Genomic DNA, 16,585 nt, shown 5'->3' on the forward strand with positions numbered 1-16,585 from the left:
AGTGCATTTGTCTATTCACCCTAATGGGACAATGAAGACACAGACCAAATTAACAATTTCATCTAAGCAAAATTTTCTGAGATAGTGAGATTATTGGACTCATCTTGAGCATATATTACTTATAGAGATGTTTAGGTGATCCTCAAACAGCTGCATTACTGCAAAGTCCCTTCCCATCATGGATGGTGACTCATGGAATCTACATCTTAAAATACCACTTTCAGTTAGCCTTTCCCTTAATATGCGCTCTATTCTCTGTCATAGTTAGAATTGCTGTTGCTATGACAAACCTCCATGATGGATAGCAAGTTGGGTGAGAAAGGGCTTATTACTTCCACAGCACTGTTCATCACTGAAGGAAGTCAGGACAGCAACTCAAACATGGCAGGATCCTGGATGCAGGAGCTGATACAGAGGCTATAGGATGTGGGGAGTACTACTTACTGTCATGTTTCCTATGGCTTTCTCAACATGCTTTCCTATAGAATCTAGGACTTCCAATCGAGAGATGGTACCACCTCTAAAGGAGTGGGCCCTTCCCCATGAATCACTAACTAGGAAAACGCCTTAGAGCCAGATCTTATGAAGCCTTTTTCTCAATTAAGGTTCCCTCCTTTCAAATAAGTCTAGTTTGTGTGTCAAGTTGACCTAAGACTTGTCAGCACAGTCTCCCAAGATAACCTGAAACTGGGATGGGATTAAGAAGTGATGACTAGAGTCCCAGAAGAGATTCCATGAGCTTACCCTCCCTCCTTCTGTTAGATGGTGCTAACTGACCTTTTACAGATTCACATAGACTTAGCTATCTCACATTATTCTAAAGCTCATAATATAACAGTGATTTGCAGATACTATACATCAAACTAGAGTACTGATATCTGGGAATCTTTGTATTTTAAAAATATAGAGAACATTACTATAATTTTTTTCCAAAAAAAGGAGCCATAGCCTATGAAAGCAGAAATCTTGTTAATAAAGTTATGTGCTTCTCTTCCTGTAGAAGGTTTTGTTCTCTGAGGATGTCACTAAAGGAATTAACCAGAAAACTTTTCCTGTTCCTCTCTAGAACAATGACTACACATTTTCTCATGGAAACTGAAACACCCTAATAAACTATCTTTGGAAAATTCTGGTGAGTAGAAAGTCCACAAAACAATCTTATGAGCATTTTATTTTCAAACTCTGATATTTGGGTCTCAAGATTGCTCAGTGGGTAAGAATATGCATTGTGTAATTATGAGGCCCTGATACTAAGATCTCCAGCATGGATGTGAGAGTCCAGGCATGCCTTTTTGTGACTATGATCCCAAAACTGTGAAAGAAAGGTGGAGACCAGAAGGTTTCTTGGATTCCTAGTGATTCCTGGCCACCAGTGTAGCTGGAAAAACTGAGCTCCAGGTTCACTGAGAAATGTAATGGAGAAGAGAAGAAAGAAAAGATGGTTTAATTAATTTAAATATCCATAATTTAGTAAGGAGCTAATTCACAATATTGTGCCTTGACTTCATACTGGTCATAGTGTGACCAAAGAAGCAATGTTGTAACCCTGTTCCTTCAACAGTTCAGTTGAATATGAGTCTTGTGATGACAGTTTATGGAATAACAATTCACAGTGAACAGCAATTTTGTTGCCAAGAGCTTGCCAAGCAATTGTGACTTTCTTTATAAATAATTGAGGTCAGCACTGGTTCTTTTTTTCTTTTTCTTTTTTCTTTTTTGTCTTTACAACTTTATTTTAGAAATAAGGAATGATAACTTTTGTTAACATTTCCCAATATACACAATTTAGACATTTATACATTCAATTATCTTTATGGTAAAAGTCATCAATAATTCACATCAGACATCAGTTTACAATTTAAGTGGTCACAGTCAAGAAATGGAACCCCTTCCAGGGAACAAATACCTGTCACTCATTGCAAAAGTCTCTATGATGTACACAGTCTCTATGATGCACACAGTATGATGTACACAGTCTCTATGATGTACTGTCTCTATGATGCACACAGTCTTTATGATGCACACAGTCTCTATGATGTGCACAGTCTCTATGATGTACACAGTCTCTATGATGCACACAGTCTCTATGTACACAGTCTCTACGTACACAGTCTCTATGATGCACACAGTCTCTATGATGTACACAGTATGATGTACACAGTCCCTATAATGTACGGCACTCGTGCCTGTTATTCAGTAACATGGCGACTCCAGGTTTTTCTGTTACAGAAGGCAATGCCTTTTTCTTGGGCAGTGAAAATTAGAATACAATTGATGTTTTTTCTTGAACCTACTTGTCTGTCCACAAAGACAGCATTTATCTATGCTTTGTCTTAAATATTTCACTCACAGGCTCACACACTGCCAATGAAAAAGACATATCTCCCTGAGAAACATCTGAAGGGACCTTTTTTCTATAGACTGACTGTGTGAAGTCACTCCTCGTCAGATTAGTAGTAGTGGGTAACTGGTAGGAAGCTATTCAGACACTCAAGACACTTCCTGCCCACAGCTACCAGGCTAAACATCCATCCTCCATCTGCACTCTTATAGTCCAGGGCCTCAGTCCATAGATAAGGAATTAACTACTGTAAAGGAAATTATGGCCTCGCGTCTCCTTTATGTTGTAGAGGGAAACAACCACCAGTGTTCCATACAGAATGATAACTCAGGAAAGATTCCCACGCCAGTTAAGGCAGCCCTAAGTTTTATTAGTTGTGATTTGTTTTAATACTAAGGGAATAAAATAAGTACAGAAAATAAACCAAATGCTAGTCCACGGTCTACATGGTCTTCATCTTGGCCATGAGATCTTCCAAGCTTTCACCAGAATCTTCCACTGTTACCTCAGAAACAACAGAACCCTCTTGTTTCTTTGGGACTGTGTATCCCACTGTAATTCCTTCAGGTAAGGTGGGAATGGGACCGGAAGAGTTCTTCAGTTCCGCTTCTTGAAACTTCCGACACCAGCTCTATACCCCACTCATTGTCTTCATGGACTATCTCCTCCTCCTCCTTGGGTCCAGCCTCCTGTGTGGGCAGGGCCGCCGCCTTCTTCTTCTATTCTTCTTGTTGCTCCCTGCAGTTTCTGTCATCACACTGAGGGTTTGGCATCATGGACATGGTAGGGAAAAAATCCTGCGTCGCATTGTATTCAAGGTAAAAACTGACAACGCCAAAATTTAACAGAAACTTCAATACGTTTTGAACCAAGATCCCTGCAACCACACCCATGGCGGTGGGGAGACGGGCTGAGCAGACACCTTCTCGTTTCGGGGTCTTTTCATCAATATTTGCAGCAACTACAAGTGGTGGCGCACACGCAAAACACGCCGACTCTCCGGGGATCATGAGCTGGGTGTGCCCAGAAACTGCATTTTCACTGACCCCGGATTCCATCCACCTCTGACCCAGTTCATTACAAGCTGTATTGATGGCCATCCGAGCGTCAAAGTTGTCCACACAGCTAAGAGCTAGGTCAACAGGCTTTCCGTCTTGTAAGCCACCATTACTTATTCTGCTCATTAAGTGCTCAAAGTGCTCCACCACGGTGGTGATATTGTAGCTGTGAACTTCAAATGCGACATCAGGGTCAATGTTCCTCAAGGTGTGTTCTGCGGCTTCAACTTTACTCAGTGCGGCTTGATGAGGCTGGAAGAAAAGTCGATTCATGTTGGCCAGTTCCACCTTGTCATAGTCAAAATGCAGTAACTTACCAATGCCACATCTTGTCAGTATTTCGGCAGTCACACTGACAACTCTGCTAACACCTACTATTGCTACAGCTTAAGTACGAATTTTCTCATAGTCACCGACAATCCCCATCCGCTTCAATGCCATCAGCCCGCTGGAGGGATTGGAGTCCACCACTTTCGAGCTCATCTTGTCGATGGGGGTCCGGCCGCCCACGCCCTGCCAGCTTCTTGTTCCAGCTCCTTAACCCGCTCCACCGACTCGGTCATGGCTGGGCACCCGGCAGCCGCCACCAGCCGGGGCCTCTGCCGCGGCCACAGCCCCACACTGCTCTGCTGGGCCCATGAAGTGCAGGTGGACTAGGCACAGCCTTCCGGATCCCGACAGCCGGAAAAGCTGGTTCTTTTTTTCTAATCCTAATTTTAATTTCAATTTTAATTGTTGACAGTTACATGTGTAGTAACAATAATAACTCAATATTAACAATAATTTCATCAGTTTATCATCTATGTATCTGTCTATGTATGTATGTATGTATGTATGTATCTATCTATCTATCAATCATTTATCGATTTGCCTATCTAAACTTCAGAATGGTAAAGACTAAGCCATAGCAGAGTTCAGGGAGTTTCAAAAGGCCTTAGAGACAGAAGCCAAAAAGCTCATAGGAATGCCAAAACTGTCTGTGGATACAATGTAATGAACCAGATGAGAGTCTGCTGGAGACACTGTGGAAGGGCAGGTTGTTGCTGGGTCACAGGTTTGAGCCAAGCTTTGGGGTCAAGAAGAGCCAGGTCCATATGAGTGGTCAGGCACATGGATGATTGCCAGGTACAGACAGATGGAAAGGTGGATAGACAGAAGGTCAATTGAGAAAGCCACACAACAGCAGAAACAGAGCCAAGGCGAGCCCCAGGCACAATCAGATCTCTGCCTGTCAGGGACTTGATGCACACAATGGATAGGGAGATGACAGTCCAGTGAGGCCTTCCCCATTTGAGTATTTTTGTGCTTCTCTTTTCGAGTTGCAGAAGTAAGGATCGCATCCTCTCCTTAGAGTGCTGCATCTGATCTTGAGACTGATCTGCCTGATATGATTTCAATACACACCTGTCCTCTGCTTCCAGTTAATATGATATTTATAGAAAAATCTCCCTTTCTCCTTCCACTAGTAAGGTGTTTATTACATCGTGCCTACTGCAGCGTGCTAGACAGATGGTGGTGTGCATACATATGTCCATCAGGGTGCAGAGTCATGCTAATTCTGCATTTGCACTCAAAAGAGAGTCTGCTACTTCTTGGAAAACAGTGTCTCTTGTCAAGACACAGCCTGAAAAGCCTGTATTTTGCTGCTTCCAAAGTACAGCAGAAACTATTACTTTGACCGATCAAGATACGGTTTAAAAGGAATGAGCAGTCTTGCCTACGAAAGGTATTGTGTAAAATACTAAGATTACAACTAACTTCTTCAGCTGATTTAATGTAGCTCCTACATCATGAGGAGAGAAAGGATCCTAAGACATTCACACTGTGTGTCTCAACTCACCTTTGAACCATGAAAAGAGTGTTCTGTGGTGACGGCAAATTCAGGTGTTTGGGCAAAACATTAATCATTAGACTGAGTTGAGCTGTTCAGTCCCCACCTTATTGCAAACACTAAGTTCAGTTTTTGCTTCCACGAGCTCTGGCAATGTTTTCTAGAGATAACATTTTCCAGGGGACTACAGTAGAATAGATTATCCCCTCCTCTAAGTGTTAGTTAGCATAAATTAACTCTCTAATTGATATTACCATCTTTAGCATTTATCTTATATTTTATTATACCAATAATCTAAAAAGTTGCTTTCACAACTACACTTAAGATGCAAAATGGGAATTTGCATTTTGTTTCAGAATTGTAGTTAACTCCAAGCAGGGAAACAGTAAATCTCAAGACAAATTGTAGGATTTGAAATTTTAAGTACATTGGGTAAATCACCATACTGTAAGAGAACTAAAGGTATATACACCTACAACTGGATTAGGCTTTGAGAAAGTAGATATCAATGCAAGATGAATGAAAACAGCAATTTCAGAACCAGAAATAATAAGCAGCAGAATTGAGTCCTCAGTGAACACGAGGACTTCAGTCCATTCCATTTCACTTTTATTTCTAACATAAAATAGTCGTGAAAGGTACCAGGCAGTGGTGGCACACACCATTGATTTCAGTACTCTGGAAGCACAGATAGGTGGCTCTCTGTGAGTTCAAGGCCAGCCTTGAACAAGTACCAGGTCAAGCTCCAAAGATACAGAGAAACCCTGTCTCTAAAAACAAAACAAAAACAAACAAACCAAAAGAAACCAAAAACAACAACCAAAACCAGACCTGAAAGGCGTTTTTAAGTATTTTGAAGGTGAAAAGCAAAGTTTTTCCCATAAAGGAATTGATTAGTGAGATCAGACAGTGGCTGACAGAAACGAGAGCTAAACTAATCAATATTTTTGTCACTGTTGTATGTTTGGCATCCCACATCTATATGAGAGAAGTAGGCAAAGGTTGCTAGCATCTTTACTTTCAATGGTCACTGAACCTGTCTTCAGTGTCTGCATGCCTGGATCTATCTCCTTAAAACAGGGAAGACAGCAAATGTCTGGACCTCAGAGAAGCCTCCCTGGACTACAGAATCACATCTTCCCATCATGATCTGACTTCACCTTCTCCCTGTTTGATTCCAATAAACTCTGGGTATCTTGTACAGTCTCTGAGGCATACACTTTGTGAAGCAAATCATTCGTAAGCAAGTGCCTGGAGGTTTAGTTCATTTCTTTTCCTTGACATTCATCAGAACCAATGCTTCTCATTTGGTTCAGTGTCAGATAACTGCTGAAGTACAGAATCTACAGTTCTCACCATTAGCTGCATGTTCTTCCCCAACCTTCCCACAGTGCCTCTGTTCCTCAGGAAAGGAGACAGCAAAATGCATCACTCAGTACTAGCTTCTCAGATCTTTGTTTATTTCTTTTTCTCAGATGAGAAAAATGGAATGTAGAGAAGTTAATTATCCAGCTTTGGACTGATAGTGAGTAGTTAAAGAGGAGCCTACAGGAGAACCAGGTTTCTCAAGGAGAAACAAAGGACAAAAAGCGTTGAGTAATTCATTTATCCAAAGTCTTGTTGCCTCTAAATGACGGTCAAGATTCAATCCAACTTCATGTTGGAATATGAAAATTTAAAATTACAGACTAATAAATCTTAAATGATTCTGATACCTCATCAAAATTAATGAAAACATGAGCATGTTCTATTTTTAAGAAAAAACTTCAAAATATTGTGGTATGTTGCCCATAAACATCTTTTATTATCAGGGTGCTCCACCTTCCATCCAAGTCAAATCTTCCCAGAACAGTTGAAATGTACTACTGCTTGTTTGAATGAGTAACAGCTGGTCACTTCATAACCATATACTTCATGACCCCTCATACGCTTAAAGATCATTATTAAGTTACCCTTCAGCCTTCTAGGATGTGACAGACCCTATAAAAGAACCATCAGGCAGAGAAATCGTTAGAAGCACCACCAGACACCATCATTAAAGTCACCATCTGGTAGAACTGGGAATGTCAGCGAATAGAGGCAGCGTATTGATGGGCATGCTATGTTTATGCCTCTTAACTGGTCAGCAATGTTAATTATAATTACATCTTCATTGTAGGATTTTATGGCCTATGTGGACAAATGAACGTGCACTCGATTAACTAACTGCAGACTAAATGGAAAATGGTTCTCAGGCTAATGTTCCAAACGCTATTAGCACTTTCTTTGTTAACTAATATTCCCAAAACCAAGTGCCGAGCAAACTGACAAACTGGTTTTGTTTCCAAACGACTCAACCTCTTTTTGAGCTAAAACTAAATGATTTCATTATTTACCTGTTAAAAACAAGGAAATAGCTTTTATTTTCAGAGTTTCACTGTATCTTTTTTAATGTGGACGCTAAATTTGGAATTTTACAAAATATGTCAATATTTCCCATTGATAACTATTAGTTTGTTCAAAAATTATTGTTAATTAAAATGTTTATTTTTTAATAAACGTCATAAGCAAATAATAAGAATTTTGAAAGGTGAGTTTTGCTTCTTTTTAATTACTATTTTTACATTCATATGTAGATATAGATAGATGATAGATAGATGGATAGATAGATAGAGATATAAATTTAAAAATAACCTAATGAGTTCATTTACCTCTTATATGTGTTTAGGACTAACTGGAAAGGAGGTTTTTGATTTCTAAAACATATCTTTCCTTGAGCTGGAAGTTACATATATTCTAGAAATTATAATGGTTCATATATGTTTTTACTTCTATATCAATAAAGAACAAAACACATTTTAAATAAATTGTCTGAATAGAATATTCAGTTATTTTTGAGGGGCCTTATTCTATAAGAAGTACTTGGTAACAACTATTCTCATACTACATACACTGTTTTAAAAAGTCTAAGTAACCTAGGGTGACCCATAGTTCATTATACTTATTTATAGCCACCACATGAAATCCTTACATTTTTTTCTACTTCTTTTTTTATTATTCAGAAGCCTAGATATGCTTTCATGTGCATCCACATTGTAATTAATTATGTATGGATAAAAAATTATTTCTTTAGAGTAAAATATTTTATTATGCTAATTAGTGCATGAACAGTTTATAGTGTTAACTTTTGTTTGCATATTCCAGATTTACTTATAAAGACTCGGTATCAATTTTCAGTTAATGAGCACAACTTTTAAACTTGAAGAACAGTGTATTCTGAAACATACCAGAGAAAAAGGAAATCCAAGTGTTTCTGATTTGGTCATGCAAACGTACAGAGACAGTGACCAAGCCCATTTGGAATACATGTGTCTCACTGAAGAGCAAGCAATGGAGAGAAATAAGGAGAGTATAACCACAGCTACATCAGAGTTGGGTATATGATAGTATGTACACAGGAACACATTTAGAAGGTAATCTATTAAGGATTCTACAGCCTTAAGAAGCAATGCAACAACCATAGAAAAAAGTATCCCTCATTTTCTTTTACGGTTAGTCTCATTCATTTTCCTGAATTCAAAAGTGTAAATTACTATCTGCATTTGAATATGAAAAAGGAATTAGAAAATACAAATAGCAACTCTGCTGTTTTATTTTCAATTTCCTATACTCTATCCCCACACAAACCAATACAAAATATCCTTTTCTGTTCTCTTTGCTCTAAAACGTGACCACTGTTAATTTTACCAGTTGGAGGCCACACAACAGCGAAGAACTGAGTTCTTTCCTCTCCACACTTTCTGCTCCGAGGTACACTTTCAAAAATAAGTCTTACACACACACACACACACACACACACACACACACACACACACACACACACACCTCTAAAGCAGCTGTGTGTGTTGATTTGCAAAGGGAAAGCAATCAATTTATGTAGATGAGTTTCCATGTAGTTAATCTACAGGACAAAGACACTGTGGGTGGGTAGCAGCCTCATCTCTAGAAGAAGTCACTTGGAGGGAAGCATCCTTAGGTTTGTTTTTTTTCCTGGGGCTGGGAATGCCACATGATGGGAAACACCTGGGTTTCCTATGGACTCAAAAGCAGTCAGAAGCAATGGTTCTCACACACTGTTCTACGGAGTTTCATTTTTGAAAATTCTGTTCTGTTCCAAGCAAGTATTAAAGAGATAGCTGTAGGGAGTTATTCTTACACACCATTTTAGAAGAACAATGATATAAGTTTTAAGAAAATGTTATTTTACATACCAATCACAGTTCCTCTCCATCCAGTCCTCCTACTTACCCCAACTTCTCCCCACCCCACCCCCATTCACTCCTCAGAGAGGGTGAGGCCTCCCATGGGGAAGTCAACCAAGTCTGTTTCAACACTTGAGACAGGACCAAGGCCCTTCCTTGTATCTAGGCTGAGCAAGGTATCCGTAGGGAATGGGCTTCAAAGAGCCAGTTCATGCACTGGTTCCACAGCTAGTGGATGCATAACTGCAAAGCCACACGACTGTCACCCACATTCAGAAGGCCTACGTTGGTGTTATACTGTCAGTTTGGAGTCAGCGAACTCCCACTTGCTTGGGTCAGGTGTTTCTGTGAGTACCCCCATCATGGTCTTGGCCCCTTTGTTCATATCACTCCTCCCCCTCTATGATTGGACTCCACTGGACTCGGTCCAGTGCTTAGCTCTAGATCTCTGCCTCTGCTACTATCAGTTACTGGATGATGATGGTTCTATGATGTCTATTAAGGGAGTCATCAATCTGATTACAAGGGAGGGGCACGTTTGCTTAGATTTTAGCTGGGGTCTTTTTATAAAAGTGACAAAATGAAGTTGTTCTTACAGATTTTAGGAAATAGCAAAAGCAGATTACGGTTACTAAAGTGAGTTCTTGTAGGATAAAGAGCTGTCATTTTCCTAGGATATGGCCTCTTTGAATGGTTGGTTTCCGAAGAGCACATGTGTTGATATTGCAATCAGATTCTGAAGAACATCCTCCTGTCACTGCTGCCCCCATACAACCTGAGAAACCAAGAGTCATGACGTCTGGTTTTCTGGAAAGCCACTTAACCTAAAGTTTACATAGATACAGTTGATATTTTGCTAACCCACTAAGCTTTTGAGACTTGGGCTTCTCATTATTGTTGCTTCGTTTTGTTTGGGGTTCCCCCCCCCAGCTGTGCAAATAGACAACATCTAAATACGAAGTGCCCAGTGTTTTCTCTGAGTTTTGTGAGGCATCCTTCACCCTTGTGTGTCAACCTCCTGAAGATCTACCAGTTTTAAAGGACATAGGAAGGTTTTGCTTTTGTTTTTCCTTTTCTTTTTTCTAGAGATGTTCTTGGCATCTAGTACAGGATAGCCCCAAACTCAATATCTCCTGGCCTACCTTGGGCCCCTGCAATACAGATGCACACCACAATATCTAACTTCTTGTCTACTTTCATTGCAAACAGGAGTTGGGAATGGGAGAGTAGGTGACACGGCACACTCTGAAATATTTTCTCTTCTGTTTCCAATCTACAGTATCTTCATAGGTTTTGCCGTGTTTCATTGAAGCCTGCACATTTTCTTTGTGAGAACGGCAAATTCCTCCTCAAGAGAGCATTCCTATTCTTCCCCAAACAGCACTTGAAGGAAACCACCGATGTTGCTGACATTTTGGTCTTCACTTTTCAGATATAGACTTTGTTATAAGAATTGGCAATTTGCTACTTGTGGAAGGAAATGACTCCCGGAGGTTGTAATACATTTTCTACTTTAATGAAAGGGGTGGGCATATTATCAAGGATAGTACACCTTGTTCAGGAAGGAAGATTTAAAGTCAGACATACTGGCTGTGAGTGTTGGCACACATCTAAAATTACAAGACTTGAGAGCCTGAGGAAGGAATCCTTACTTGTGAGGCCAACATGAGCTCACAGTTTAAGATTAAGAAAGAAAAAATATCAAGCAAGCAAAAATGCAAGCAAGAAAAGAATTATTGGTTTTGCATGCAGGCAAGATTTTAAAAGCCAAAGAGCCCTCTTTCCTATGCAATAGGACTCCTCCCACAGTGCTCCCATAATCCAAGCCGAGGAGTTTTCTGAGTACTTGGAATAGACCTGTAAAGAACTTCAAAATGAAGCCCAGGTGGGTGGGAGGCCTGAGAAGTATAAGCATGCGAAGTGGAAATGGGGTGGAGCACTTTATGGTCCCCAAGTTCTACTGGAGGTTTCAGGGACAAGTTCCCCAAACGGTTGTCCTAAGGAAATCGGGAAGGTGGAGGGAACAGGAAGTAACCAGCACAGCGAGGTGAGGAATCGTGCAACGGTTGTGCTATTGGCTGCACTCACAGTGCCTGACCCATCACGTATGTCCAGAGTCACCAGTCAGTATATGTACACGCTTCTCGGACCACTCTAAACAGCTGCTAGGCAGTCGTCATGTGTGGCCAATACAGGATGTCTAAGCAGGTGTGTACTATGTCACCTAAGAAAACCAACTCCCTTGTGTTTTGTGTCTGTTTCTCTCAGTTAATATTTATTCCTGTCTTCTTTTTTTTATAATACATATTTTGCTATTAACCATTCTCTCTGTTACATGTACGAGAAATGGCTGTGTTTCTGGGTCACTAGGGAATCCATAAGTCCCCTTCATATTGCCTTGCTCTGAGCAAGTTTTTTCAATGACAGCCATACATGCTACAGATAAATTTGTGGTGGTAGGCACATTTTATGTTTCATGTGAACAAGATAAAACAGAGAGAGAGGGCAGTCCTTTCGCCTTAAAATTCCCTGTTGCCTTTCTTGTGATTGGCAAGAACCTCAGGCTTCTTCACTAATGAAAGTCCCCAGGCTCTTCTTCCTGCTCCTTAACACAATTAGTGGTAACCTTTGCCATGTAGCAGTGAAATACATTTATTTATAGCCCATACATTATGCAAATAACTTTTCCTCATTTCCAGATGGCTCTTACACTGCTGCTTCTGCTATGCCATGGAAGCCTGTGTGCCCAAACAGTGTAGCAAATCTTCACTTCTTCAGTCATTAAGTATTCCAGTGATTTGGTATTTATAACACTGTTTCTATAGTGGGGATAACATAGTAAGAATTAATTCATATCATAAATAAATTTACAAGATATTTATGGAGCAGAAGAGACCGGTCTATTATGCAGTAGTAACTTTAAATACCAAATCCCAGAATAATAGTTCAGTTCTAACTTTGTCACTGTAGGTCTGTGTGGTTTGAATATTGCTTGTATCCCCCCAAGGACAAACAGAGATTAAAGGCTGAGTTCTTGGTATTTCCTACTGAGTGATGACAGGCACATAGAAAGAGAATGGAGCTTCACAGCAGGTGTGAGGCAGGCAAATAGGACCAAGTTTTGCCAAGGAACATCTTTAGTTCTAGTTATGTACAGACACTTCTTATGTTTTGATTTTATTTTGGAAACAAGGACTCATTATGGAGCCCTGACTGGCCTAGAAGATACTTCGTATATGAGGCCTGACTCAAACTCATAGAGATTCACCACTTCTGTCTCCCAAGATCTGAAATTAAAGACATGCCTGACCCCTTCCTTCTTATAATAAAATAATTTGCAGTCTAATTCTTTCACCTGAACATGCAATGTATATGTACCAAACAGTGCAGCTAGCAACTTTGGAAGCCCCTGCCCTCTATCAGCTTTGGGCTATGTGTACTCCTAACTGTGAACAATAGTATATATTTTCTCACCCCTAGCAACAATACTATTTCAATACAGTTTCAATTGAAATGTACCTCCAATGTATCTAGGGATGAAGAATAAAAAGACCATCCAGATGTAGTCTGAACTGGCTTGGGGTGTATGTGCAGCAACTTAAAATTGTGTCTTCTCTAAAACTCCCAAGGAGAATCCCCTATTTATCATCCTATGCTTAGGCACAAATTGCACCTGCATGGGAGTTTGATCAGGTGCATCATGGGAAGGGATAAAATGATAATATGACTGAATTTATCATTACAATTAGATGCCACCCAGAACACACTCTTTAATTACTTGCCCCTCTTTCCTTTAGGTCCCAGAAAAAGCAAGTCCAGACTGTAGAAGACAACGTTGAGATCCTTACTTTACCCTGCTGTCATTTTTGACAGAGTTAAGCTGTACTACTGCTTGGCTCCAAATAACATTATTTAGCTTCTTTTTGAAATTTTTTGTGTCACTTATTTTTTATTCTTTGCTAAGAAATCAAGAACCTGAAAACACCTGGCGTCGGAAATCAACCCAGGTGATTGGGGCTCTACTTTCAGGACAAAAACTGGGAAACTGGTCTTTCCCTTTCTCTACTGATGTGGGAGTCAGCTTGTTGTAACACTGTACCCTTTTACAAGGTGTCACTTACACAGGTCCAACAGTGGTAATCATTATTTGCTGCCCTCACCACCATCCAAACAAATGATCCTTACTTGTTTGCCTGACCTTGGACATGAACTCTGCAAACTGTGGGTTAAATAAAACCCTCTCCAAAGTAGGGTTCATGAGTATTTCGTTAGCTCAATGCAAAGCTGTCCAATCTGCAGTCACTTACAGGCTTAAGGAAATTGGTGCTCCATTTGGCACATGCTTTCACAATTACCAGCTAAGAATTGGAAATGTAGGTAACTATATCATGGCTTTTAAAGTGTCTGCCTATAAGCAATTCAAGTAATTTATTTTATATTTTACATGCATATCTAACACATGAGAAAAATGGAGCAGGGCTTTCTAACAAGGGTAAACTTTGGGTCACATACATCAATATCACATTGCTTTGAGTGTCCATCTCTTATCCTCACTCTTCAACTGATGATGATATACATTTAGCCTAAATGTCTAACTTTTAGACTACCTAATGACTATGCCAAGAAGTAATAGGTTCCCCTTTTGTCCTTTACCATTTTTAAAACTTAGACAACACTTAGATGATATATTTATGCCTTACTTTTTGTTTTATTAGTTAATCACTTAATGATCATAAATGGTAATGCTGTGATGTCGGTTTGCACCTCTGCAGCCTTGAGTGAGCATCAGTTCGGTGTCTTCTTCATCCTTCCCCTCGAGACTCATCTACTCTGGGTTGATACATATACTCACAAACTCTGTGCGTTACACAGTTTCTGTCTCAACAGACTGTTGTCACAGGAAATGTGGGTTCAATTCTTGCTCAAACAAGCATACAGATAAACTGGATGTGGACAAAGTCCAGTCCACTGGACAAAGTGTTTTTGCCCTTAGTAATATGACAAGAGGCCAGTTTAAAGCTAGAATAAAGAGGAGAATTAATTTGATGAATTATTACCAGACATTTTTAGAAAACAATTCTGTCTAGGAGAAAGGCAACCACCAGTGACAATCTTCTTAATTGAGTGACACAACAAAAAAGAATATAATTGGTTCATGATGTATGTGAGTTACCCATTTCTTCCTTTTGCCTCATTATTTTAAGCAGCAGTATCAGAAAGGGGAGAAATGGATTACTTAGGTAGACAAGCCACTCACTAACTGAACACATTCTTTAAGCTTCAGACTTCCCACCTTTATAATAAAAATCACAATAGCAAATTCTTGAAACTCATGTGGGAAGTCCTTCTGTCTATACGTTGCTTGTATTGGTTAATGAATAAAGAAAATGCCTTGACCTGATAGCGCAGAACTTAGGTAGGTGGAGAGGACTGGACTGAATGCTGGAAAGAATAAGGTGTAATGTAGGGACACCACGGATCTGTGGCCGGAGGTAGACGTGCTGAAACTTTTCTGGTAGGCTATGACCTTGTGGTGATACACAGACTCATAGAAATAGGTTAAACTAACATGTAAGAGTTAGTCAATAAGAAGTTAGAGCTAATGGGCCAACCAGTGTTTTAATTAGTTCCATTTCTGTGTGGTTATTTCAGGTGTAAGCTAGCCTGGCGGGCCGGGAACCCACAACACCCCCTCCACCCCTTGCAACATGAAATATAGTGAGAATGCTTGTAAAACACGGAACACAGGGCTTACCTGTAACAACTAGACTTTCAGCATTCAGCAACTAATGGATTAGTTTGAAAGGATGGCTTAGCATGCACCGTTTTCAGAACAAGTTGTAAGGAGTAGGTTAAGTCCAAACTACTACTCCGCTTTTTTTATTCAGCCGGTGAGCCAGGAATGCAAACATGAACACTGAAAAGAACAAGTTAGAGAAATCTACCAGCACCAAAAACACTGTCCATGCAAATGTAGACCAGGCTGACACAGCGCAGCCTGTGAGATGAGCCTGGCTCCCTTAGCTGATAAGGGAGCAGTGTACACGTGCCCTGCTGCTCCTCACAGATTGTTTTCTTTCCTTTTCTTAAATAAAGAAATGTAAATTTCTGAAGCCTAAGATGAGGATAATTTTGAACTTCTGTTTCTTTTGCCTCTCCTTTCCAAGCGACAGACTTTCATACTACTACACCCTGTTCACACAGTGCTGGGGTGTGAATTCAGGGCTTTGTGAATGCTACACAAGAATTCTACCAATGGCACCCTTCAGATGCTCCTGCCATATTCTACTCTGAATGGAAACTAACTTTTCAGATCTTTTACAAATTGTTTGTTACGTATGGTGAAAGCGCATCATTGCCTATCCTTTTTATCCCAATGCCAATATACTCATTAGAGTTCATGGATAATCATTTTGATCTTGTCCTTACCCTCATGTCAGAATTGAATGATTTCTTTCTACAATCTTAGCTTTAAAGAGCCAACATAAGCTTTCTAATCTTATATAGACCTTCTCTGAATTTAGCCCATATGTTAAAAGTGTTTCAATCCTTGGAGATGATGGTATAGAACCCTATACATTATTTAAGAAGCAGCCTGACCATACTCATGAAACTATGAGTATTTAAACAGTAGTAAAAAATTATCCACTTGCATGTAAATGTACATAGTTCTTCATTAGACCTTGTAACATTCATCATTTTAGTGATATAAACTTGTATAGTATAACTTGTGCTTTAAACCAGAACTCAGACTTCCAGAAACATATAAGTATAAATTTACTTATGTTTGAACTTAACTGTCCATATAGCTGAGGGCTACGTATTTTTCTTTGTTTGTTTGTTGTTTAATGTGGGAACTTGGACATCTTTTGAAATCATGGGAGCCAGGATTACCTTTACAACTGTGCATTGTCCTAGTATTTGAGATTAGTTTGTGAGGAGAAAACAAAATTAAATTGTTCACTAAAATATATCAGCAAAAATGAATATGAAAGCAAAGAAGAAAAAGAGCAATCAATTTCTTTAGGGTAGAAGTGTATTTAAGGAGCGGAGGGCATCTAAGGGATTGTGATGGTCAAGCATTAATGCTCACTGACATTGTCTCTTTTGCTAT

At 39.7% G+C, this 16,585-nt stretch overlaps 1 protein-coding gene and 1 pseudogene across 2 annotated transcripts in view; both read right to left on the reverse strand.

Moving 5' to 3' along the window:
- Window positions 1-16,585, reverse strand: part of Lrp1b (LDL receptor related protein 1B) — a 1,858,137-nt gene that overhangs the window by 896,799 nt on the left and 944,753 nt on the right. The window lies entirely within an intron of this gene.
- Window positions 2,784-3,962, reverse strand: LOC125394953 (ubiquitin-like modifier-activating enzyme 5 pseudogene; annotated as a pseudogene).

The sequence above is a fragment of the Myodes glareolus genome, chromosome 21 (assembly GCF_982192425.1).
Source record: "Myodes glareolus chromosome 21, mMyoGla1.1, whole genome shotgun sequence".
NCBI classification, from domain to species: domain Eukaryota; kingdom Metazoa; phylum Chordata; class Mammalia; order Rodentia; family Cricetidae; genus Myodes; species Myodes glareolus.